This window comes from Papaver somniferum, chromosome 3 (assembly GCF_003573695.1).
Source record: "Papaver somniferum cultivar HN1 chromosome 3, ASM357369v1, whole genome shotgun sequence".
Classification (NCBI taxonomy): Eukaryota; Viridiplantae; Streptophyta; class Magnoliopsida; order Ranunculales; family Papaveraceae; genus Papaver; species Papaver somniferum.
The window spans coordinates 187,775,940-187,799,938 of NC_039360.1; the positions used below are offsets into that span (position 1 = coordinate 187,775,940).

Sequence of the window (23,999 nt, forward strand, 5' to 3'; positions counted from 1 at the left end):
TTGAAGAGGCGACCGTGTGGAGACTCCTTGAGCCGAACGAAATGTTGAACCTTACACAGATGCACTGCAAGAAGGGAGTGCTTTAAGTTCCAGAGATCAATCTGTAAGACCCCGGCCTAAACCAAGAAAAATGGTCGTTCCAAATTCAATTCGGTCACAAGAGAGGATGTGTTGATATGTAGGAGGGAAGCTGAGAAATGCGTGAGATCAATGGTGATCTGAGATTGTAGGTGTGTTGTGAATTCAGCGTGAAAATGCTCTGAATGATTGAATTTTGCTCAATTGAGAGTAATTTCTATGAGTTCGTGTAGACGAAAGATTTTCTATATGAACTTTGATAAGAAATTGCTCGTCTTGGCGAATGTTGTTCGAGTGTTCGAAAACTTCCCTCTCTTCAATCAGGATTCAGAGACATTTTATAATGCCGGAGTTGAAAACACCATGATCCCATGAAGTGTGACAGTTGCTGGAATCAGAGAGTGGGAAATGGGGAAATCGTGTTAAAACCAATTACTCATCGTGCGGAGACTTGGTTAACTTTACACCCACTACTTTGTTGACTCTTCCAACTGATTACACGACTTGCTCACATTCTTGTCGTGGGTGAACACACGTGTCGTAGACCGCCAGACCAAAACCCTAGTTAATATCCCCCCATGTGGCACGATTGAAATCTCGTGATTGTGGAGTCAGTTGCTGACTTTATGGGACGATGAGTCCATGTAGCGCTGAGTTGAACATGAATAACAAATGCTTCGAAACTCATGAATTTAATGTGTCTGCTGAGACGAGGTATCATTATAACCTAAGACGAGCAAAATTGTGTTGCTAAATTGTTGAATATTGGTAGTTGAACCAATATTCTTTGATTTGAGAAAATATTGCTAGTCTGAGCGAATATTTCTAATTGAATAAATATTGCCTGTTCGAGCGAATATTGCTAGTTCGAGCAAATATTGTTCTTTTGATGAATTGTTGGTAGCTGGACCAAATAAAATATTAATTTAAGTTACTGACTGCTGGGTCGAGCAAAATAAATATGAATATCAATCATGGAATCAACATAAAATTATCAGAGTGTTCGAATATGCACAGAATCACGTTTCTGCAGAGCTCTGGATTCAAAACCCTAATTTTACCGAAATGATGATTTATTGCAAATCAACACGGGACCGGCTACATGGTATGACGGGTTCACCATATAACGCCCAGATGCTCGAATGAGCAAAAAATACCAAAGTCACTCGAGAACCAGTCGGCGAAAGAATGACTAAATGCTGGTTTAATCATTTACTGAAATAATGCTCGTGTGAGCGACAAATAATAAAACTTGACTTATGGAAAAACCTGAGGGACCGACCAAGAGGTCATGGGACCAGCTCTTGGTGGCCGTGGGACCAATGGATGGTCGTTTGAGAAAATTTCCAATTGTTTGGAAATAGTTTGAACCTAATATGAGCAGTTGAGCAAATTAGGTTAAAATCATTAAAGCACGCGGGACCAGCTGTTTGCAAGCCTCAAGGTCACCCTTGGTAGGTCAAGGGGATGTGCCCATGTCACCATAGTGTTCATGCTTCTGTCCTGAGAATTTTGATATTTTCTGGTGCACGTTTGAGCAACATTTGGAGAAAATATGCAAAATCCATGGTTTTGCTGAAACCGGAAAAAATACATGAGATGATGTAAATAATAAATAAAACATGGAATTACAAGGTGTGGGACCGACCACGGCTAGAGCACGGCCGGCCGGCTAACAAGCACGGTCCCACATATTTCCCAGCTTTATGTGATTTTATGTATTTTCTCTGATTTGAGGGAAGTTTCATGAAACTGAAGAGTTTGGTGAAATTAGGGAACTTCCTTGAGATGAGAGACATAAATTAAATATAAAATAGGGAATGGGAGTGTGGGACCGGCAATGGACACGGCATGGCCGGCCGGCCAATGGCGCGGGTCCCAAGGCACTCTTCCCAATTTTATGTAATTTTGATGATTTTAGATAATTTTCATAAAATCAAAAGGATTTGTTAAAACCAAGATATTTTGTTGAAATCAGGGAGTTTTCATGAAATCAGGAAACAAAACATCAAATAATAATAAAATAATGACGTGTGGGACCGGCTAGGGCATGGCCGGCCGGCTAGAGCCGGTCCCACAAGTTTTCCCTAATTTTTAATATTTTCCATGATTTTAGAGAAAATACATGAAATTAGGTAATTTTAAGAAAATTCATGAAATCAAGGAATTTTCATAATTTGAGAGGAAATAATAAAATAATGGCGTGTGGGACCCGCTAGGGCATAGCCGGCCGGCTAGAGCCCGGTCCCACAAATTTTCCCCAATTTTTGGTATTTTCTATGATTTTAGAGAAAATACATGAAATTAGGTAATTTTAGGAAAATTCATGAAATCAAGGAATTTTCATAATTTGAGAGGAAGTAATAAAATAATGGGACGTGAGGTGTGGGACCGGCCACGGCCAAGGCATGGCCGGATGGTGCTCGGTCCCGCGACACCTTTCCCTAATTTTATTATTTTTGATAAAATCATGTGATTTAGATAACTTCTTTGAAATAAAGGAAATTTGCTCGAACAAGAGAATTTTCGTGAGATTAGCGAAAAATAATAAAATGTGATAAAATATAAAATTAGTCGTGGGACTGGTCACGACATGACCGGCCGGATGATGAGCCTAGTCCCCTAACTCCTTTGCTAATATATTATTATTATTATTATTCCTATTTTGCATAGGTTCCTCGTTCATTCATATTTTTTGAAATGCTCGTTTGTGCATTCAAAATGCTAGTATGTGCATTATTTGTTAAGTACACTTGCACCATTTTTGTCAGGGCTTATTCGATGCTCAGATGCCTGTTTCATTGAATATTTATCACTAACCCGTGGAATTATGCTGGGAAGAACCATGAATTGAAGTGACGAAATATAACGAAGAATCGTAGAATATTGTTGGATATTCAGACGATGGTTCGTATAATATTGCTGGATATTCAGACGATTAACTGATGGCTCGTAGAATATTACTGGATATTCAGACGATTTAAGACAATTAATTGATGGCTCTATACTAGAAGGGATTCATGTCTAGGAGCATTAATTATCTGAGGGTTGAGCAATATCAACTTGCTGGAGTGTCATATTCCTCTTGCATAGTCGTGGAAAACCTGGTTACATCCCGAAGACGTTGTCGCTCTATACTAGCAGGCATGTTGTCTATGAGCCGCCCAATCTTTCGATTCTATACAGTATGAGATGTGTCGTGGCCTCAGCTGAGAGACTACACATCTACATCTTCTCTGAGATACTTTCTCCATCAGAGGTGGCATGAGCTTTCATGCATAGAGACATGAGTCTCGATACTCATCCGAGTGCCGGATCTGGAGTATTTACTGAAATTGCCCAGTTTTCGTGAGATATGTCGTGGTCTCAGCTGAGAGAATACACATCTGCACGTACTCTGAGAGACAGCCTTCTCAGTCAGAGATTTATGGCATGAGCTTTCATGCTTTAATGATAGACATGAGCCTCAATACTCATCCGGTTGCCGAATCCGGAGTAATTACTGAAATTGCTCAGTATTCATGAGATGTGTCGTGGCCTCAGCCGGGAGACTACACATCTACACCTTCCCTGAGAGACTTTCTCGATCAGAGGTTTTATGGCATGAACTTTCATGCTTTATTGAGAGACATGAGCATCAATACTCATCTGATTGTCGGATCCGGAGTAATTACTGAAATTGCTCAGTATTCATGATATGTTCTGTGGTCTCAGCTGAGAGACTACACATCCACACGTACTCTGAGAGACGACCTTCTCAGTCAGAGATTTTATGATATTTAACTCTTTAATGAGAGACGTGGGTCTCAATACTCATCCGATTGCCGGATCCGGAGTAAACTTTTACAATTTTACCCTTTGTCGAAAATCCACCATCTATATTAAGTCCCCTTCTTAGTGAGGAACAGTCATGTTCCTCAGTCAGCATTGAATGGTGATTTTCCAGGTACAGACAAAAATAAGTAATTGAACTTAGTCATAAGATAAGACATTACCGGATTTCGACTGAATGAGCAAACCATGGTTTCAACTGAACCCCAGTGGCATAATAGAGCATCATCCAGTGAGCATAAATTGGTGTAGAACCGTTGATTCGATGGTGGAACCTTGGTCGATTTAGGATTCACGGGTCCGGGACCGAGAAAGGGAATCTGCGGACGTTTGATCGTTAGTTTAAGAAACAAACAAGATAGACCTGAGTCTAATGATAAAATTTTGTCTATGAGCTTTCACGAAAAATAAAATTTTATTCTTTTTTAAATATGTGAGATTTCACAAAGTGGAATAAACTCTTGTTTCAAAGGTGAATGCTCGTACGAGAGAAAAGTTTTTTTTTTTAATAGACTTGCGTCTGTTAGTAATAAAATTTTGTTTATGAGCTTTCATGAAAATTTTATCTTCGAGCTTTCAGAAATCTTCGAAAATATACTCTCGCTTCAAAGACAGATGCTCGTGCAAGGGAGCAAAATATATAGACATCTTTTTTCAAATTTACGTGAGTTTCACGTTAAATATTTATATATTTTGTAACATCATGTTTTGATTTTGAACAACTGTTGAAAGTAGACAATTATATATGATGAAATAATGTCTGTATGTGAGTTTTCACAATTGTAAAATGGACGTCTGTCCAATATTTGAAAAACCAGTGAATGTTAAAATTCACGTGGGTTGTTCAGGGTTTGATGAAAATCAAGTCATGATTTTGAATAATGAATTTTGCTCGACTTTGCAGGTTTGAAGGAACGAGCAAATTTTCGAAATTTTGACGTTATAATCACTACAGCAAGTGAAATTGTAAATAGGTAAAAGTTGGATTGTTACCGTTTCAGCGCGTTCGAAAACTTCCCTCTCTTCAATCAGGATTCAGAGACATTTTATAATGCCGGAGTTGAAAACACCATGATCCCATGAAGTGTGACAGTTGCTGGAATCAGAGAGTGGGAAATGGGGAAATCGTGTTAAAACCAATTACTCGTCGTGCGGAGACTTGGTTAACTTTCCACCCACTACTTTGCTGACTCTTCCAACTGATTGCACGACTTGCTCACATTCTTGTCGTGGGTGAACACACGTGCCGTAGACCGCCAGACCAAAATCCTAGTTAATATCCCCCCATGTGACACGATTGAAATCTCGTGATTGTGGAGTCAGTTGCTGACTTTATGGGACGATGAGTCCATGTAGCGCTGAGTTGAACATGAATAACAAATGTTTCGAAACTCATGAATTTAATGTGTCTGATGAGACGAGGTATCATTATAACCTAAGACGAGCAAAATTGTGTTGCTAAATTGTTGAATATTGGTAGTTGAACCAATATTCTTTGATTTGAGCAAATATTGCTAGTCTGAGCGAATATTGCTAATTGAATAAATATTGCCTGTTCGAGCGAATATTGCTAGTTCGAGCAAATATTGTTCTTTTGATGAATTGTTGGTAGCTGGACCAAATAAAATATTAATTTAAGTTACTGACTGCTGGGTCGAGAAAAATAAATATGAATATCAATCATGGAATCAACATAAAATTATCAGAGTGTTCGAATATGCACAGAATCACGTTTCTGCAGAGCTCTGGATTCAAAACCCTAATTTTACCGAAATGATGATTTATTGAAAATCAACACGGAACCGGCTACATGGTATGACGGGTTCACCATATAACGCTCAGATGCTCGAATGAGCAAAAAATACCAAAGTCTCTCGATAACCAGTCGGCGAAAGAATGACTAAATGCTGGTTTAATCATTTACTGAAATAATGCTCGTGTGAGCGACAAATAATAAAACTTGACTTATGGAAAAACCTGAGGGACCGACCAAGAGGTCATGGGACCGGCTCTTGGTGGCCGTGGGACCAATGGATGGTCGTTTGAGAAAATTTCCAATTGTTTGGAAATAGTTTGAACCTAATATGAGCAGCTGAGCAAATTAGGTTAAAATCATTAAAGCACGCGGGACCAGCTCTTTGCAAGCCTCAGGGTCACCCTTGGTCGGTCAAGGGGATGTGCCCATGTCACCATAGTGTTCTCGCTTCAGTCCTGAGAATTTTGATATTTTCTGGTGCACGTTTGAGCAACATTTGGAGAAAATATGCAAAACCATGGTTTTGCTGAAACCGGCAAAAATACATGAGATGATGTAAATAATAAATAAAACAGGGAATTACAAGGTGTGGGACCGACCACGGCTAGGGCACGGCCGGCCGACTAACAAGCACGGTCCCAAATATTTCCCAGTTTTATGTGATTTTATGTATTTTCTCTGATTTGAGAGAAGTTTCATGAAACTGAAGAGTTTGGTGAAATTAGGGAACTTCCGTGAGATGAGAGACATAAATTAAATATAAAATAGGGAATGGGAGTGTGGGACCGGCAATGGACACGGCATGGCCGGCCAGCCAATGGGTGCGGGTCCCAAGGCACTCTTCCCAATTTTATGTAATTTTGATGATTTTAGATAATTTTCATAAAATCAAAGGGATTTGTTGAAAACCAAGATATTTTGTTGAAATCAGGGAGTTTTCATGAAATCGGGAAACAAAACATCAAATAATAACAAAATAATGACGTGTGGGACCGGGTAGGGCATGGCCGGTAGGCTAGAGCCCGGTCCCACAAGTTTTCCCTAATTTTTAATATTTTCCATGATTTTAGAGAAAATACATGAAATTAGGTAATTTTAGGAAAATTCATAAAATCAAGGAATTTTCATAATTTGAGAGGAAATAATAAAATAATGGCGTGTGGGACCGACTAGGGCATAACCGGCCGGCTAGAGCCCGGTCCCACAAATTTTATCCAATTTTTGGTATTTTCTATGATTTTAGAAAAAATACATGAAATTAGGTAATTTTAGGAAAATTCATGAAATCAAGGAATTTTCATAATTTAAGAGGAAGTAATAAAATAATGGGACGTGAGGTGTGGGACCGGCCATGGCCAAGGCATGCCCGACTGGTGCTCGGTCCCGCGACACCTTTCCCTAATTTTATTATTTTTGATAAAATCATGTGATTTAGATAACTTCTTTGAAATAAAGGAAATTTGCTCGAACAAGAGAATTTTCGTGAGGTTAGCGAAAAATAATAAAATGTGATAAAATATAAATTGGGCGCGGGACTGGTCACGGCATGACCGGCCGGCTGATGAGCCCAGTCCCCTAGTGCCTTTGCTAATATATTATTATTATTTTTCTTCCTATTTTGCATAGGTTCCTCGTTCATTCATATTTTTTGAAATGCTCGTTTGTGCATTCAAAATGCTGGTATGTGCGTTATTTGTTAAGTACACTTGCACCATTTTTTTCAGGGCTTATTTGATGCTCAGATGCCTGTTTCATTGAATATTTATCACTAACCCGTGGAATTCTGCTGGGAAGAACCATGAATTGAAGTGACGAAATATAACGAAGAATCGTAGAATACTGTTGGATATTCAGACGATGCTTCGTAGAATATTGCTGGATATTCAGACGACTAACTGATGGCTCGTAGAATATTACTGGATATTCAGACCATTTTAAGACAATTAATTGATGGCTCTATACTAGAAGGGATTCATGTCTAGGAGCATTAATTATCTGAGAGTTGAGCAATATCAACTTGCTGGAGTGTCATATTCCTCTTGCATAGTCGGGGAAAACCTGGTTACATCCCGAAGACGTTGTCGCTCTATACTAGCAGGCATGCTGTCTAGGAGCCGCCCAATCTTTCGATTCTATACAATATGAGATGTGTCGCGGCCTCAGCTGAGAGACTACACATCTACATCTTCTCTGAGAGAATTTCTCCATCAGAGGTGGCATGATCTTTCATGCATAAAGACATGAGTCTCGATACTCATCTGATTGTCGGAATATGTCGTGGTCTCAGCTGAGAGACTACACATCTACACGTACTCTGAGAGACAGCCTTCTCAGTCAGAGATTTATGGCATGAGCTTTCATGATTTAATGAGATACATGAGCCTCAATACTCATCCGGAGTAATTATTGAAATTGCTCAGTATTCATGAGATGTGATGTGGCCTCAGCCGGGAGACTACACATCTACACCTTCCCTGAGAGAATTTCTCGATCAGAGGTTTTATGGCATGAGCTTTCATGCTTTATTGAGAGACATGAGCCTCAATACTCATCCGATTTCCGGATCCGGAGTAATTACTGAAATTGCTCAGTATTCATGAGATGTGTCGTGGTCTCAGCTGAGAGACTACACATCCACACGTACTCTGAGAGACAGCCTTCTCATTCAGAGATTTTATGAGCTTTCATGCTTTAATGAGAGACGTGGGTCTCAATACTCATCCGATTGCCGGATCCGGAGTATACTTTTACAATTTTACCCTTTGTCGAAAATCCACCATCTACAACTGTATGTTGTACTAGTCACATTTTAGGTTTCATTCTGTTTCGTGAGGTCTATCTTTTTTTTTTCTTTGTGCAACATAAATGAGAGTGTTCTTTGACAAGTTGCTTCAGTGCTGTCTTTTTCTTGTAGCAAACTGACATAAGAAGTATGTATGGAAATTGTCAGCAATTTTGTTCACCGTTTTGACACTGCGCGATTCCTTTTGCCTTCATATCTATCTGTTTAGTTTATATCTATTTGTGTGTATATGAAATTTGGTCGTTTGGGGGTTACATTTACTATTGGTCAGAAGATATTGCGAGTTTCTGCATTAGGAAACAGCAGTCCAAGACTGGTCTTATGATTGATGATAACATTGGCCTTTATAATTGTTTTGCTTTAATTCTTGAATTTGGCATCTGAATTTCGTGTTCTTTTCATTATGTTGTAGCAAAAATGAAATAGTTTGTTTTAAGGTAACAGATCATTGAATTTTTTGTTCTCTTTTTTGACATTGAAATCTCTTGATCATTTATGCCTGGATGTATGCATGGGTGGATAAGTCAATATTGCTCCCAATTAGTACATACATTAATAAAATTTTAACATAACGAGCGGATAGTGTTTGTAGTTGTTGATATTCGTGACTTTTTAAACTTGTAATTCACATTACTACTAGCTAAAAGTACCACTGGCGAGCAGCAGAAATATTCACAATTAGAATATGTGAGTAATATCTTCACAGAATGAATATTAGGTTATTTGTACTTGAAAATGTGTAAAAAAAAGTTTTGTGAATAGTATCTATACAAAAATATGTTGTGAGTAATATCTTCACATAATGAATTTTCAAAATGTGTATATTTTTTGCACATCTTCACGGTTTTCAGTTTTGTATATCATCACAGTTGGTAAACTTAAGTTTGTCACTCATTATAGGTTTGGAAACTGGAATGCAAGATTATGGTGAATTCTTGTCAAGGTTGTAACAATAATCATCACTCGAGACTTCTTCTAGCTCCAACTACTATGATGGTTGAGATAATGTTGTTTACAACCGAGGTTGAGCTGTTAACTTCTCAACTTTAAGGGTAGTAGTAGTAGTAGTGGTTGTTGTTGTGAAGTGTAATATTGTTAATGAAGAGATGGAGATATTATTTTCGCTCAATCTTCATGATAAGAAATTTCAGTTCATTCATCTACCAGCTAAAAATACCACTGGCGAGCAACATAAATATTCACAGCTTGAATATGTGGGTAATATATTCAAAGAATGAATTTTATGTAATTTGTACTAGAAAATCTGCGAAAATAGTTGTGTGAATATTATCTACACAAAGAAAATGGTGAGAGTAATATCTTCACAAAATGAATTTTAGGTAATTTGTACGTGTTGTTTAATTGGTACTTTTTATGCGGATACATGTGCTTTAGCTCATGTAGAATTGTGTTAAACTTCATGTTGATATGTGAAAAATCTGCAGAGAAACAAATGTATGAATAGTTACTGCAAATAATAAAACGTGTGGATAAATTGTTCACAAAGTAAATTTCTGCACATTATATAAGCAAGTTAAAAAGAGTTGTAGATACATTTCAAGTTTGTTTAAGATGTTACGTTCAATTTTTATTTTTGATCCCAATAATTTCTCGATAACTATTAAAAAATAAACAGAGAAGAATAAAGTTGTGCATAATCCCTCCATATAAAAGCTCTATGAATAATTTCTTCACATAGTACCTTGACATAAAAACCCATGCAATTTAAAAAAAAAAAGAAAGATTATTCCTTACGAAGTAAACAGAAAAGTAACATGAAAAAAATGTGCAAAAAGCTAAATTTAACATCTCAGAAAAAATAAAAAAAACTATATAAAAATGTAGTCCATGTCCTCTTTTTCGACCAGTTGTGATTGGAGCTTCACCAGGAGGATCTGGACAGGTTCTCTTGTTGTGAAAAGTTAGCTTTCTGCAGTTATCACACATCCATTTCTTCCTTGGGCTTCACCAAGAGGATCTGGACAGGTTCTCTTGTTGTGAAAAGTTAGCTTTCTGCAGTTATCACACATCCGTTTCTTCCTTGGGCTTCTCATAACGAGGTATATACCTATTTTTTCTGTCTCCCAAGTCCTTTAACAACAAAAGACCTTAGTGCTTTCATCAACTTAATTCAGTTTCTTCACATCAGGAATAAGAGAAATTGAATGTGAATAGACATCACGATAACACTCGGTTGTAAAACCAGGATCAAAGTAATCGTATACAGTGTGTATTGTACCTATAAAAAATAAAAAGGACTCATTAGTTACTAACATTCTAAAAAAACATGAGCCAAAAACAAAATCTCCATTTACAAGCTTTCATGGCGAACGAAACACACTATAAACAACACAAAAACCAAAAAAGAAGATACAAAATAACATCAGAAGTGTGTATATTTCCTCGACAGGAAAAAACTGTGCATACTACCTCGACAAGAAAAAAACTTAACAGTGTGACGGTAAGGAGCACTCTTTACGATTGCATATGGATAACCGGTGTAGATGCAGTGCTTATCTACAGCTGCACGAACTACATTTACTCTTCCTAGAAACTGTTGGCCAACATCACCAAGAACATTCTCCCACTCCTTTAATCTCCTAGAAAATGGAGTGATTAATCTCTTAACAGAATGAATTTTAGTTAATTTTAGTCGATAATGGAAGTACTTCAAAGAAAATTATCTGCTTATGTCTTCAATTACTGAAAGACATGGATGCGTCAAATTATGAGGTATGGAAAATAGTTGATATGCATGTTTAAGCTCATATCTTTGTATGCATGTTTATGTTGATATGTCTATATGTTCTGCAGAAAATTAGTTGTGTGAATAGTATATACACAAAAAAAAAGGTGTGATTAATGTCTTCACGGAATGAAAATCATATATACCTTCAGAAAGTTTCACAAATTACCAAAATTGCTTCAATAATCTAATTAATCTCACCAACACCAATCACCACATTTTACATCTTCATCACCTTATTATCACAAATCCATACCAACAACAATTCGAACTGGCCAACATCTCTAAATATGAAAACAAAGACCACGAAAAATAAAAGAAAATCATGAAAAATACCTGAATACGACGCACTATCTACAAATTCATTTTGTGCAGAAAATATCAGAAAAATCAGTTTAATGCATACTCAAGCATTTTCGCACAGTTTGAATAGTATGATAATAAGTTTTATACTTACTAGTTAATTTGACCGTGTATAAAGCCTGCATGCAAATTCTTTGGTACATAAAGCATGCACGTAATATTCAGTGTATGAAGCCTGCACCCAAATTCAATCGTGGATAAATCCTGCACACAAATTATTTGGTGCATAAGGCTGCACATAATATCATTTAATGATAATGGAAACATTGTGGGCTAAAGTGGAGATCTAGTAAAAATATTGTCAATAGAGCTTTGAGTATGGAAACAGGTATCAGATATGGAATAACTGACGCATATTTTTAATGCTTGGAGAATATGAACTTTTTTTTACCGAAAACGGATGCATATCAAAAGTGGATCTTGTATCGCTAACGAAAAATGATTCAAAACCGATTCAGTTGGAATGGTGAAGGACTCTTCTTTAGGACAGTATAGCAACCACTGATTAAATCCATAGCATCATGCAAGACACAAAATTCTTATACACAGTGCTTATCCATTTATTATACACAGTGCTTCATTTATCTTATTATTTTTCATATTTTTTTGGGGTGCAGGTATTATACACAGTATTATTTTTTGATTATATTTTTTGTGTTGCTTGCTTATATTTAGGAAAGAATATGAAAGCCAATTGTCAACATAAGGAAGTCAAATGTATGCATACACATGGACAAATTTATTAGCATCATGTGCAGGAATTAGTCACACAATATCATGTGCAGGAATTCATCACTTAAGGAATTCATCACATATTTATCCCACACAAAGATATGGACAAAACTATTAGCATCATGTGCAGGAATTCATCATTTAAGGAACTCATCACATATACATATTTATCCCAGTCACAAAGATATGGACAAATTATCATCATGTGCGGGAATTCATCACTTAATATCATGTAAAAATTATTAGCATATGAAAGTCAATTGTCAACATAAGGAAGTCAAATGTATGCATACACATAACATCTTAAACATTGGATCGTGTTTCTTAGCAATGGATCGTGTTTCTTCATCCTATCTTCACGAGTTAATCTCATTTATTAGCATCATGTGCAGGAATTCGTCACACAATACCATGTGCAGGAATTCGTCACACAATATCATGTGCAGGAATTCATCACTTAAGGAATTCATCACATATTTATCCTAGTCACAAAAGATATGGACAAATTTATTTGCATCATCTGCAGGAATTTATCACTCAAGGAACTCATGACATATACATATTTTATCCCAATTACAAAGATATGGACAAATTTATTAGCATCATGTGCAGGAATGCATCACTCAATATCATGTGCACGAATTCATCACTCAATATCATGTAAAAATTATTAGCATATGAAAGTCAATTGTCAACATAAGGAAGTCAAATGTATGCATGCACATAACAACTTAAACATATGGACAAATTTATTAGCATCATGTGCAGGAATTCATCACTCTTCTTTAAGACAGTATAGCAACCACTGATTAAATCCATAGCATCATGCAAGACACAGAATTCCTAAAAAGTTCAAGCACCAAAAAAAGATAGACTTGCAGTCCTATCCATACTAATTGTACATCAGGATTCATGTTGCATCCCTAGTTGTATAGAAAGAAGTTAAATGTGTATATCTATTTACGTAATTGGTTGGAAGAGATAATAGGATCATGCCTGTCTAATGCTGTCGTGAAAATTATTCAAATAATAACTTGAAAGAGAACTCATTCTTTCCTTGATCAGTCTCACTAGAGTCAATTTTCCTAACCTGCATAAGTCAATTATAATTACTTATTAATACAGTATGAGTTGAGATATACTAAAAAATGGTGTTTAAATACAGGATAATAAAGAGCTTATCATTACAAGTTACCTGACAAGATCACGTTTCAGTGCATTAGTCCCACAGTACTCCAGGCTTATCTCATGCCCTTTCTCAACCCATACTGTCGCACATGAAAAAGAGGCCAATAATGCAGTTGCTCTTCCAACTTCTGTGGATATTAGCTACACTTAAATACACACATTCTGCACAGGTAAAAGTATAAACAATAAGAAAACAAATTTTAGAATGAGTGTATAGTATCTGCACAGGTAAAAGTTTAAATTAAAAAAAAAAACAAAAACAATTGATAAAAATGATCTATGAGTGTATATCTTCGGCAATAACTTAATGAATCGTAAATTGATACTCTAGAATCTAAACTTAATGAATCGAAAATTGATACTCTAGAATCTTAACTTAATGAATCGAAACACAATTATCTTGAATGAAATACTAATTTTTTTATCAAAATCAAACTCCACTTCCGAATCGGGCATACGAGCTCTGAATTCATTTTACAGCCTTTTATGGTTAACAATCTTGAGGTAGCATACGTCAACGACACCCCAAGATTCATAAATTATTTCACACAATTGCTTCACCCAAAGCTTCAAAGTTGCATCTGACTTAGCCGCTTTATCAGCTGAAAAAGCCATAAAAATCTGGGTGAATAGGGGAAAAATATGCATATTTCTTGAACAGGAAAACGTTTGCATATTTGCTGCACAGGAAAAAAAACCGTTTTCATATTTTCTTCACAGAAAAGAAATGTCCACGGCGTGTGAAAAATTACCTTAACAGTGTATCGGTTAACTTGTGCTCCTCGGGCGAGAAACTTGTGCTCTATCTTCAATAAAAGCAGTTGTGCTATCTTCAGCCAAATTATCATCTATAACACCATCACAATCTGCTGATTCTACCATAAAAGAAAAACTATCCCCGCCAAATTCATTTTCCACACAGATTGAGTGTGTGAAGATTTTCCACACAGATTGAACATTTAACGATGCTTGTAGAAATATGAACGAAAATTAAAGATTTTTTTTTTTTTTTTTGTAAAGATATTCATTTCTTACCATCTGGGCAATCCTCTTGTAGCACCAGTGCCCATGAACAACAAGAAGTTTCTCCAAGAACCGAAACTAAGAAATGGAGAAGTAGTTTTCCAAACGTCATTTGCTTCATCACCAAAGTAGTTTCCCAGTTCCTTCTTTCACTAACCTTGCTACCTATTTGACACCAAAACTAGAAGGCAGATTAAGACATTATCTTGATGTATTTTTATTTACTTAAAAAAATTGAACAACAGCAACCCTACCATTGCCTTTTGCTTTGCAGAGACCCGATAATATATGAAAGATGAATAATCAACTGCTAAACTCAAGAATTGATGCTTCATATCCTCCAAACCATAGCCAAAAGTCTTCCCGTCGATAATTAATCAAGGCAATAGCAGCGTGGGGGTTTTCTTCTAGCTTGATCATTTGGGATCCATTACCAGCTTGTTTTCTCTAATAGTCTTCTCAAAAACATAGATCAATGTACCCTCGTAACTAGGAAAGTTACAGCGGTTTCATCATCACCTTGCGTGTTAGTACTACTCTGTCATTTCATTTGTCCATCATGGCTAAGTTTTCAGAAATTGAACCTTTATAGAGCTTATCAGTACCTTGCTGGTATCTTGGGCTAACATATTAGTGTTCAATGGCTAAACAGTTTGCATATTGCCTGTACAAAAAATACAGTGTGAATATTTTCCACACAGCTAAAAATGTGTGCATATTACTGCATAGATAAAACCACAAAAAAAAGAGCCTGAAAGATAACACTATCCCCCAGAGAAAATATGTTGATCTAAAGTTCATCGTCAATTACAGTAGTAAACATCAATTTCCAACAAGAGATATAAACAAAAATAAATCAATTGAATAAAATCATATTTTCTCTTACGAACCTCAACTTTCTTCTCTTTTCTTTCATGCTTTTGTCTCATCTTCTTCTTCCCAGCTTCAAGTAATTGTAACTTTCCAATACTACCTGTTCTCAATCAACAAACAAAAATCATTATTAACTACTCAATATCAATATCTGAATACTTCAAATAACAAATTGAATATAAATTCAGCAAAAATTAACTTCAAATCTAAGAATTTAAGCTGATAAATTCAAGTGATTTCTTACTTCTTTGTTAGAAATAGAGATCTCATTAGCTTTTTGACTCTCTCATTTACAAACCCTAAAAATTTTCTCTTCGTTATTATCGTAGCAAAATCTCTAGTTGATTTTTTACCAAATGAAGAAATCAGAAGGAAAAACTCACGAGAATCGTTATCAAAAATTACCTTAAACACGAGTACAAGGCGAATCAAAATCACCTGGAGCAACTTTGGTAATTCAATTGTTAAGATTGTTTAACTGAATCTGGAACATAATGTCTCTTAATTGATTTAGATCGGACTGAGGAAAATCCTAAAATCAAATTGCGACTATTCTCTCATTCTCTATCTCGATCGACATATTCTCTCTCGATCCGTCTGTATCTCTCATCTCTGTCTCTAAATCAGCTTCTCTGAAATGAAAAATGAGAAGGCTATTTTAGGTATATTTCTTTTTGTTTAAATGACGTCAGCTATTGGCTTTATTTTGATGACCCTGACGATTTTTCTTTGTAGTAATTACCTGTAATTACCTATAGATCCTATTATAGTGGTATTAGTTAGTGGCAGGTCCATCCATTAAAGCCCAATAACCAGAGGTCCATAATTAAAAGAAAAATGAAAAATGGACCCAATTTTTTAAGTCAAGGTCCTGTACACGTGCGGGATCAGGTGTGTGAAATTTAAAAATAACACAAATAACCTTTCCTATTTAACAGGTCTATAAACACGAGAAGAACATTGATATTTCATATTCGTTTTCTTCTTCTCTTTCTTCTCACTGCTGCTGCGAATGGATTATGAACAAATCTAAATTTTATTCTTCAATCTTTCTCGTTTTTATCAAATCATATGGAGATTTTTCTCTTACAATGTTTATTTTAGGGTTTCACGATCTAATCCTTGTTGTGTTTGATTACGCTTTTTTATCTCCATGTTTGATTCGTTGATTATTTACTAGATCTAGACGAATAATCATATTTTTTGTTCATTTCGTTATTAGATTTACTTATACCACTTCTATTTTGTTGGTTTTAGATGTGTTTCAGTTTGTTTTTGCATATGAAGCAGCAGTATGTATATCCTGTACTGACAGAAACCTAGAAGAAGAAGAAGAAGAAGAAGATGCATCGTTATGATTTACGACGAGAAGATTTGTTTGTGTTTCCAGGTATGTTTTCTAATCATCTTCTTTGATTATTTTGTTCGTTTTTCTTCTTTTGATTTGTTTTTCGATTGTATTATGAAGATCAAATTGATTTTCATGACGTTTTTAGGTTTTTAGGTTCGTTACAGTTTGCTACTGTGTACGAACCGATAGTACGTATACGACGTACCGATATGAAATATTTCTGATTTTGTTTTATTCAAAATTTTGCCACTTTTTTTGGGTTGATCCATTAGTACGTATGTGTAGTACTGAAATATGTGCTTTGATTCGACTATATTCATGGATTCATCACTTTTTCTTTACATGCATTTGATTTTTTAGTTCATGAATACGCAGTACGTACATGGCGTACTGATAGAAACTTCTTTTGATTTTGTTTTATTCAAAGTTTTGCCACTGTTTTTGGGTTCGATCCATGAGTATGTATGTGTAATACTGAAACGTGTGCTTTGATTCGGTTATATTCATGGATTCATCACTTCTTCTTTACATGTGGTTGATTTTCTAGTTTATGAATACGCAGTACGTATATGGTGTACTGATAGGAACCTCTTCTGATTTTGTTTTATTCATACTTTTGCCATTGTCTTTGGATTCGATCTATGAGTACGTACGTGTAATCCTGAAATATGTGCTTTGATTATGTTATATTCATCAATTCATCAATTCTTCTTTACATGAAGTTGATTTTTAGTTCATGAATACGCAGTACGTATATGGTGTACTGATAGAAACTTCTCATGATTCTGTTGTATTCAGAGTTTTGCCACATTTTTATTTCTTTGATCCATGAGTACGTGTGTGAAATACTGAAATATGTGCTAATTTTGTATAACTTTTTCAGTGTTTACGGTGCATATAAAGGTTTTCCTTTATTTTTCCTATGATTTAATACTGTATTAAAGAAAGGTTAGAGATTAATTGGTATGATCCTACAATATATGTGATGTAAAACATTTTCTAATCCATTTATCATTGATTCTAACAAACATGTACTTTTCCTGTAAGCAGTGCAGCAAATACATACTCGAATTCGTAAGCAGCAGATATATACTTGAATTTGTAAGCAGTATAGCGGATACGTGTTCTATTTGTAAGCAGCGCGACAGATATTTACTCAGATTTGTAAGTAGTGTAGCAGATATGTACTCGAATTTATAAGCAGTGCAGCAGATATGTACTCAAATTTATAATCAGTGTAACAAATATGTACTCGATATAATGGACGTGTAAATACACATGTCTGGTAATAGTGGACATTAAAGTCATTTCCATATTTTAATTAATTTTGGACTTTTAAATAAAAAAAAATCCGATTGGACCCTACTATAACTAATTTTGTGAGCTTAGGACCAAACAACAAAGTTTCCTTTTTCTTTTGGCCCTCTCTCTCAGCTGGGCTTGAAAAATCCGGATCCATTTCAAGGCCAAGAGAGTAAGAAAGAAGAGAGGGTCGATTACTTAATTTCCACTTTGATTATTCATTATCGTTTTGTTATAATTATTTTTTGTTTAGTTTTATTTTGCTGGAATGGAACGATTTCTACTATTGGTAAATCCTAATCCTTTTTTTCTGGAAAAAATAACCCCCAACCCTTTTGTTTTAGTTTTCCCTAAAAAAGAAAACAAATAAATTATTTATTCTGTTCATATTGATTTTACTGTTGCCTCTTCTTCTCAACATTACATGTGTTTATTTTAGGTCTGATGTATTTAGCTTTGAAGTTATACTATGAGAGCTTCGTTTTTATACTGATAGATTGTTAACTAAATGGCTGTTGAATTTTAGGAGGGCTTACTTGGTCTGATTTGTTTGTACTCTGAAGGAATGTGACAATTGAATTTTCCGCCCCAAAATGGTGTTGCTGCGAAGTCAAGTCTTTATCTCGATCGGACAGGCGAACCTGATTGTGTATGTTATTTAAGAACACGAGTATGTGGATATGGGAGCAGTTTCCAATTAATCATCATTCTTATATATCCAGGACAGGTACCAGTAGCAGTTTCATATCCCACTCTATTGAAGTAAAAAACCATATTTAGATGACTTTCACGTTCTTTCATATTTTGTGGGTTGTATTTTTGTTTGTTTTAGGTTTTGGGAATCTATATAGTGCAACAAATTTAACCCATCGAATGTTCCATCGTCCTGAGAATCTAACTATAGCTTTTCTGTGCATTAGTATTATGTACATGAACTTTCACTGTTTTATGCTCTATAGATTAGTCGTTTAATTTACAGTTATTGGGGTGAGCCTAGACTTTCTAAACCAGGTTGATAAGACTGACTATGAGAGGAAGAATAGTGGGTTTATAATACTGGAATACCATTCTATTTAAGGATAATATAGCAACCAACCAAAGACAAATTTAACACCAGGGCTGGATCGTTTGCATTTTCACTACTGAAGTCTTTTGTCCCACGTGACACATGGGTGGTTAGAAAGTTGTCAAAATCTGGAGCATTGATCACGGGCAAGGCCAGCCTTAGCGAATGGTCCAATTCTTATGGTACGGGTGTTCCCTTGGGATGGCGTGGAAAAGGTGGACATGGCTGGGTAAGTTAATTTGAAGTCCTTTCTCATTTACTTTGATTAATTATGAATTTATGGTTCTGTAAACTAAGTGTTCTTGGTAGATCATTTAGTACTAACACCTATTTGCTGCGAAATTGCTTTGATTATTCATCAAACACTTACCTACACATTTATTTGAGATTATTTTTGTTTTATTTTGGTTTTCATTCAAAAGTTTCTAAATTTTTTTCATATATTCTGCTTTTAATTTGATGCTCAGCTACAGTTCTTCTACGATGCCTCCACATGGCTGCCTCACTCAGAAACGTTGAAGTTGTTGAGTCTAAAAGTGAAGAAAAATTGTAAATTGATCGCAAATTGATTATTTGTAGAATTCTTTTGTTACTTTTAATGAATCTCATCTCTTGCCATATAGGTTTTCCAAGGATTCATAAAGGAGGAAAATGACATCAACATGAAGTTCACTGGATATATGAGAGGAAAATCTTTTGTACTTGGAGGAACTTCAAGCCACTAAGGCCGTCTTGAATTTGGGTACTACTTAGGAAGTGTTTTTGGAAGTTTGGGAGAAGTTCATAAAAAATGCCTTCATCTTTGTAGGTTTGCATAATGATAATGCTGAACACCATAAATCCTTTTAAGTGGGTTTCTTTGGGGGAAAATATCAAGTCATGGTTACTGCTGGTCACCAGAAATGAAGCGGTGTGTTGTCGACTCAAAGCTAAAGAAGGTTGAGTTGCATAGAGTGAGACATTTACCAGAGAGGCCACTAAACCAGGTATCTACAGATATACCTATGTACATATTAAGTTTGTGTTTGTTAAAAATTAATAATGGTGCTTTTGGTTCGAGAAATTAATAAAAGATTTTTATGTTTATGTGTCATAGTGCTTAGGGAGAAGATTGTTGTCCCCTTCGCAAAGCCTTTCATAACTTCCATGGGGGGTTTCTCAAAACCCACATACCATAAACGACAATGCATCATCCATGAACCGAGACGACGGGAGAGCATTAATGACCACACTTTGTAGTAAGTAAATATGACTATTTGGTGGCCTTCAACTCAATATTGGAGGTAACAATTCACACTTACTGGATATATATTTTTTAAATTTTTAGTTGAAGTTAAAATGTTTCCTATATAAGATAACTTGATGTAGAATTGTAGATATTCTGTGACTAAATATAAGAAAAACAATCAGAAGCCTAGCATTGTCTTACGCAAATTCTATTCGCAGATGTTAACTCTCATATATAAATTGTTATTTGCATCTGAATTGCAAATTCATTAGGAACTGATAACTTACCTATATTGAGTTTTAATTAGTCAATATTGTTTACGAAATTAAGGATTTGAAAAGCAAAAAACTCAATGCTGTTTTATCATCACTATGGCATACTCAATGTCTTGATGTACATGGTATTTATGTCTCCACTTCATGGCCTCGACACTGTATATCAACACTGTCATATTGATTTTTGCCAGAACTTACTATTAAGTGCAAAATGTTAAGGCTTTTGTATACTGTTGAGCATTCTACCTATTTATGGTCTGACCCATGCCATCATCTGCAGTAACTTGGATGCCTATAAGACGTTTATAAGTTCATATTTTGTTGTTTCCAGAATTTGGCAGTAGTATTATTCCATGACATGCTTCCTGGGTTTGAGAAATGTGTTTCATTTGTTTCCATTATGTTGATGTGAGATAGCAAATTGTTCATGCTCCTTCTATAATGTGTGCATAATACCAACTAATTTGTAGGTTTATAAGGTACACAGATACACCATGACCTTAGCATGGAAGTAAAGTAACTCTTTATTTTACTTTTTGACACTTAGCATTTTGAAGATATTACAGTGATGTTGCTTTGGTGAGTATTTATTATTATGACTTATTTTGACTTGGTACCCAGAAATGTTATCTGTTTAGTCATCATGTTTGTGGTGTTTCCAGCTGAGACTTCCTTCACTAGCTAAACTAACAGTCAGCCTTTGTTTGAACATGTTGGATTCCAAAGAAGAATTACTAATTTAGCCATGCAGGAGATTGAAAGACACTTGGTAATCTCATTGAACATGTATCTTGCAGTAGTTGCAATGCTAATGTTAGAGATTGGGTTGCAGTAATTAGTGATGCCGGGTTAAGGCCTCCTTAAGGTTGGTGCCATCATTATCATTTTGGTTCTTTAGATCAACCAAGGGGCTTGATTGAACACGGAAGCCAGGCTCATTGGTTTGTTGATGGACAAGCAACATTTCAAGCAATTGAATCAGCCGTTTGAGGAACAATGTCAAGAGGCCAATTTCTCATCTTGAAATTGATAAGAAAAAATCATAAAGGGATTGTTACTTCTATGTATGTATTCACTACATAAAGGGTATCAGGTACTTTCCCCCTCGCACCTATATAAATACGTTTTATTGTTGATGTTTTATTTGTTTCAAAGTTTGGCAGTAGTACTATCCTTTGGCGTCCTTAATGGGAAGAAATAACATATTCTGCTCATTTCCTTTATACTCATAATATATGAAAAACTTAAAGAATCTGTCACTTTCTCCAGGATAGCAAAGAGGCATTCGTATTTTTTATTTGATGGGGCATAAGTGGAGTTTGGCTCTGGCATCAAAATGAGGAAACAACTCCGGATAAATTTATGACGAAAATGGTAAAATAGCTTTAGTTCTTGAAACCATTTTGTAAAGATACTAATTTATATGCTCCGATTTTGTTTTCTTCGGCTTGATGGCGCATAATACATTTAATGTCGATATAAATAATAAAATTCAAATTCTTTGTGAGAAATACCAGACTTCATAAGGATGTCACAGGCTTGCTAGGAAGCTACGCCTTCTCTTTTGCTCCATAAGCTTATGTACAGTTGCATTGATTTTTTGTGAAAGCCCTTTGATAAGAGAGAAATTCGGATAAATTTGATGTAATTTATTTTTTCCTCACAAATTGGAAGTCTCTGAAGGTATTCCCTGTACCGTACTATTGAGTTCATTGGATGTGGTAATGGACTAATTAAGTTTCCCGGCTTAGGACGGCCTGCGAAAGAGTGTAGATGATATTTGAAGTAAGCTTTTTAACCTGGTATTTTTAGGGACGACCCAAAAGGAATTAGGGGCGACACTAAAAGACAAAAAGAGTCACCCAAACGTAATTCTAAGCTACCCCTTATCTCTGATTTTTCGAAATGGCCAATATGCCCTTATATAATCGGGAGCCTACACCATAATCGGTAGGTTAGAGGTGAATCGGTAGGTTAAATTGAAACTGTACCTACCGATTATAGTGTAGATACTTCGGCTAATAATCCCTTCTATAATCTGTAGGTTATCCAATATATATGACTACCGATTATAAGTTGCCCCAAAATAAGTTTTTTTTCTAAAATCCTTCATGTATTGAATTTTGAAACCTGGTATAATCGGAAGGGAATACAACTTAACAACCTACCGATTATAAGGAGTCCCAGATCGAACCCTTGCCATATTCCATAGATTTTGAGTGTACGCAGCCAGCTTTAACCACTTGGTTCGTGTTTTGGATGCAGCGTTAATCGAGAGTTAAATATATTACAAAACCTACCGATTATAAGTTGCCCCAAAATGAGTTTTTTCTAAAATCCTTCATGTATTGAATTTTGAAACCTGTTATAATCGGAAGGGAATACAACTTAACAACCTTCGATTATAATGAGCCACAAATCGAACCCTTGCCATATTCCATAGGTTTTGAGTGCACACAGCCAGCCATAACCACTTGGTTCGTGTTTTGGATGCAACATTAATCGGGAGTTAAATATATTACAAAACCTACCGATTATAAGTTGCCCCAAAATGAGCTTTTTCTAAAATCCTTCATGTATTGAATTTTGAAACCTGCTATAATCGGAAGGGAATACAACTTAACAACCTACCGATTATAAGGAGTCTCAGACCGAACCCTTACCATATTCCATAGGTTTTGAGTGTACACATCCAGCCATAACCACTTGGTTCGTGTTTTGGATGCAGCGTTAATCTGGAGTTAAATATATTACAAAACCTACCGATTATAAGTTGCCCAAATTCAAATTTTGAAAGCTACCATAATCGGTAGATATGCTAAATACAATACCTACCGATTATTGGTTTCTTCACATTCAACTTTCGTCAAATTAGTCGTTGGAGTTTTTGGGAAAAACAAAAAGAGCCGTTGGACCCTAAACCTATATAAATAAACTCATATCTATCACCCCAATTGCACCAAACTCTTTCATCTCTTCAGTTTTAATTTTCATAACAAAAAACATGGATATTGCTTTTGTCGAAGAAGAAGATTGTGCTATTTATAGAGCGTGGGTTGTGATAACTGCTCATGATCGTGTTCACAAGCTCCACAAATCGGAATCCGAAGAGCATATATGGAACCGTATCTTAATGGTATTTGAGGCCTTATATGGTAATCGAATTCGAAGATCATCCAATGACATTAAGATGAGAAAGAATGCGCTCGATAAGGAGATTGACAAACTTGAAGATGAGGAACGGTTTGTTAGGAACGCTTTTCCTTGGTGGACGTATGAAAAACGAGTAAGTATCTCTGTAACTCCAACTCACATTAACAAAAGTTAGTACTAACTTGTTACTCACTCGTAATTTCAGAGAAATCTTGCGGATCGCCGATATGT

At 35.6% G+C, this 23,999-nt stretch overlaps 2 long non-coding RNA genes across 15 annotated transcripts; one reads left to right on the forward strand and one right to left on the reverse strand.

The window, feature by feature from the left end:
- Positions 1–10,116: 10,116 nt before the first annotated feature.
- On the reverse strand, positions 10,117–16,023 carry LOC113358286. Of its 8 annotated transcripts, none has more exons than XR_003364424.1 (8): positions 15,799–16,023; positions 15,411–15,493; positions 14,775–15,184; positions 14,533–14,685; positions 14,250–14,303; positions 13,505–14,099; positions 11,672–13,399; positions 10,117–10,707 (listed from the first exon to the last, which is right to left on the reverse strand). It is a non-coding gene; the product is annotated as an uncharacterized LOC113358286 (long non-coding RNA). The 8 variants fall into 8 exon arrangements; XR_003364421.1 differs by having other exon boundaries at positions 14,250–14,372; XR_003364419.1 differs by having other exon boundaries at positions 14,250–14,389.
- Positions 16,024–18,288: 2,265 nt separating this feature from the next.
- On the forward strand, positions 18,289–22,144 carry LOC113358289. Of its 7 annotated transcripts, none has more exons than XR_003364430.1 (5): positions 18,289–18,335; positions 18,610–19,341; positions 19,580–20,098; positions 20,209–21,708; positions 21,885–22,144. It is a non-coding gene; the product is annotated as an uncharacterized LOC113358289 (long non-coding RNA). The 7 variants fall into 7 exon arrangements; XR_003364429.1 differs by having other exon boundaries at positions 18,291–18,335; positions 18,573–19,341; XR_003364427.1 differs by lacking the exon at positions 18,289–18,335 and having other exon boundaries at positions 18,425–19,341; positions 19,580–19,648; positions 19,736–20,098.
- The last annotated feature ends 1,855 nt before the right edge of the window (positions 22,145–23,999 follow it).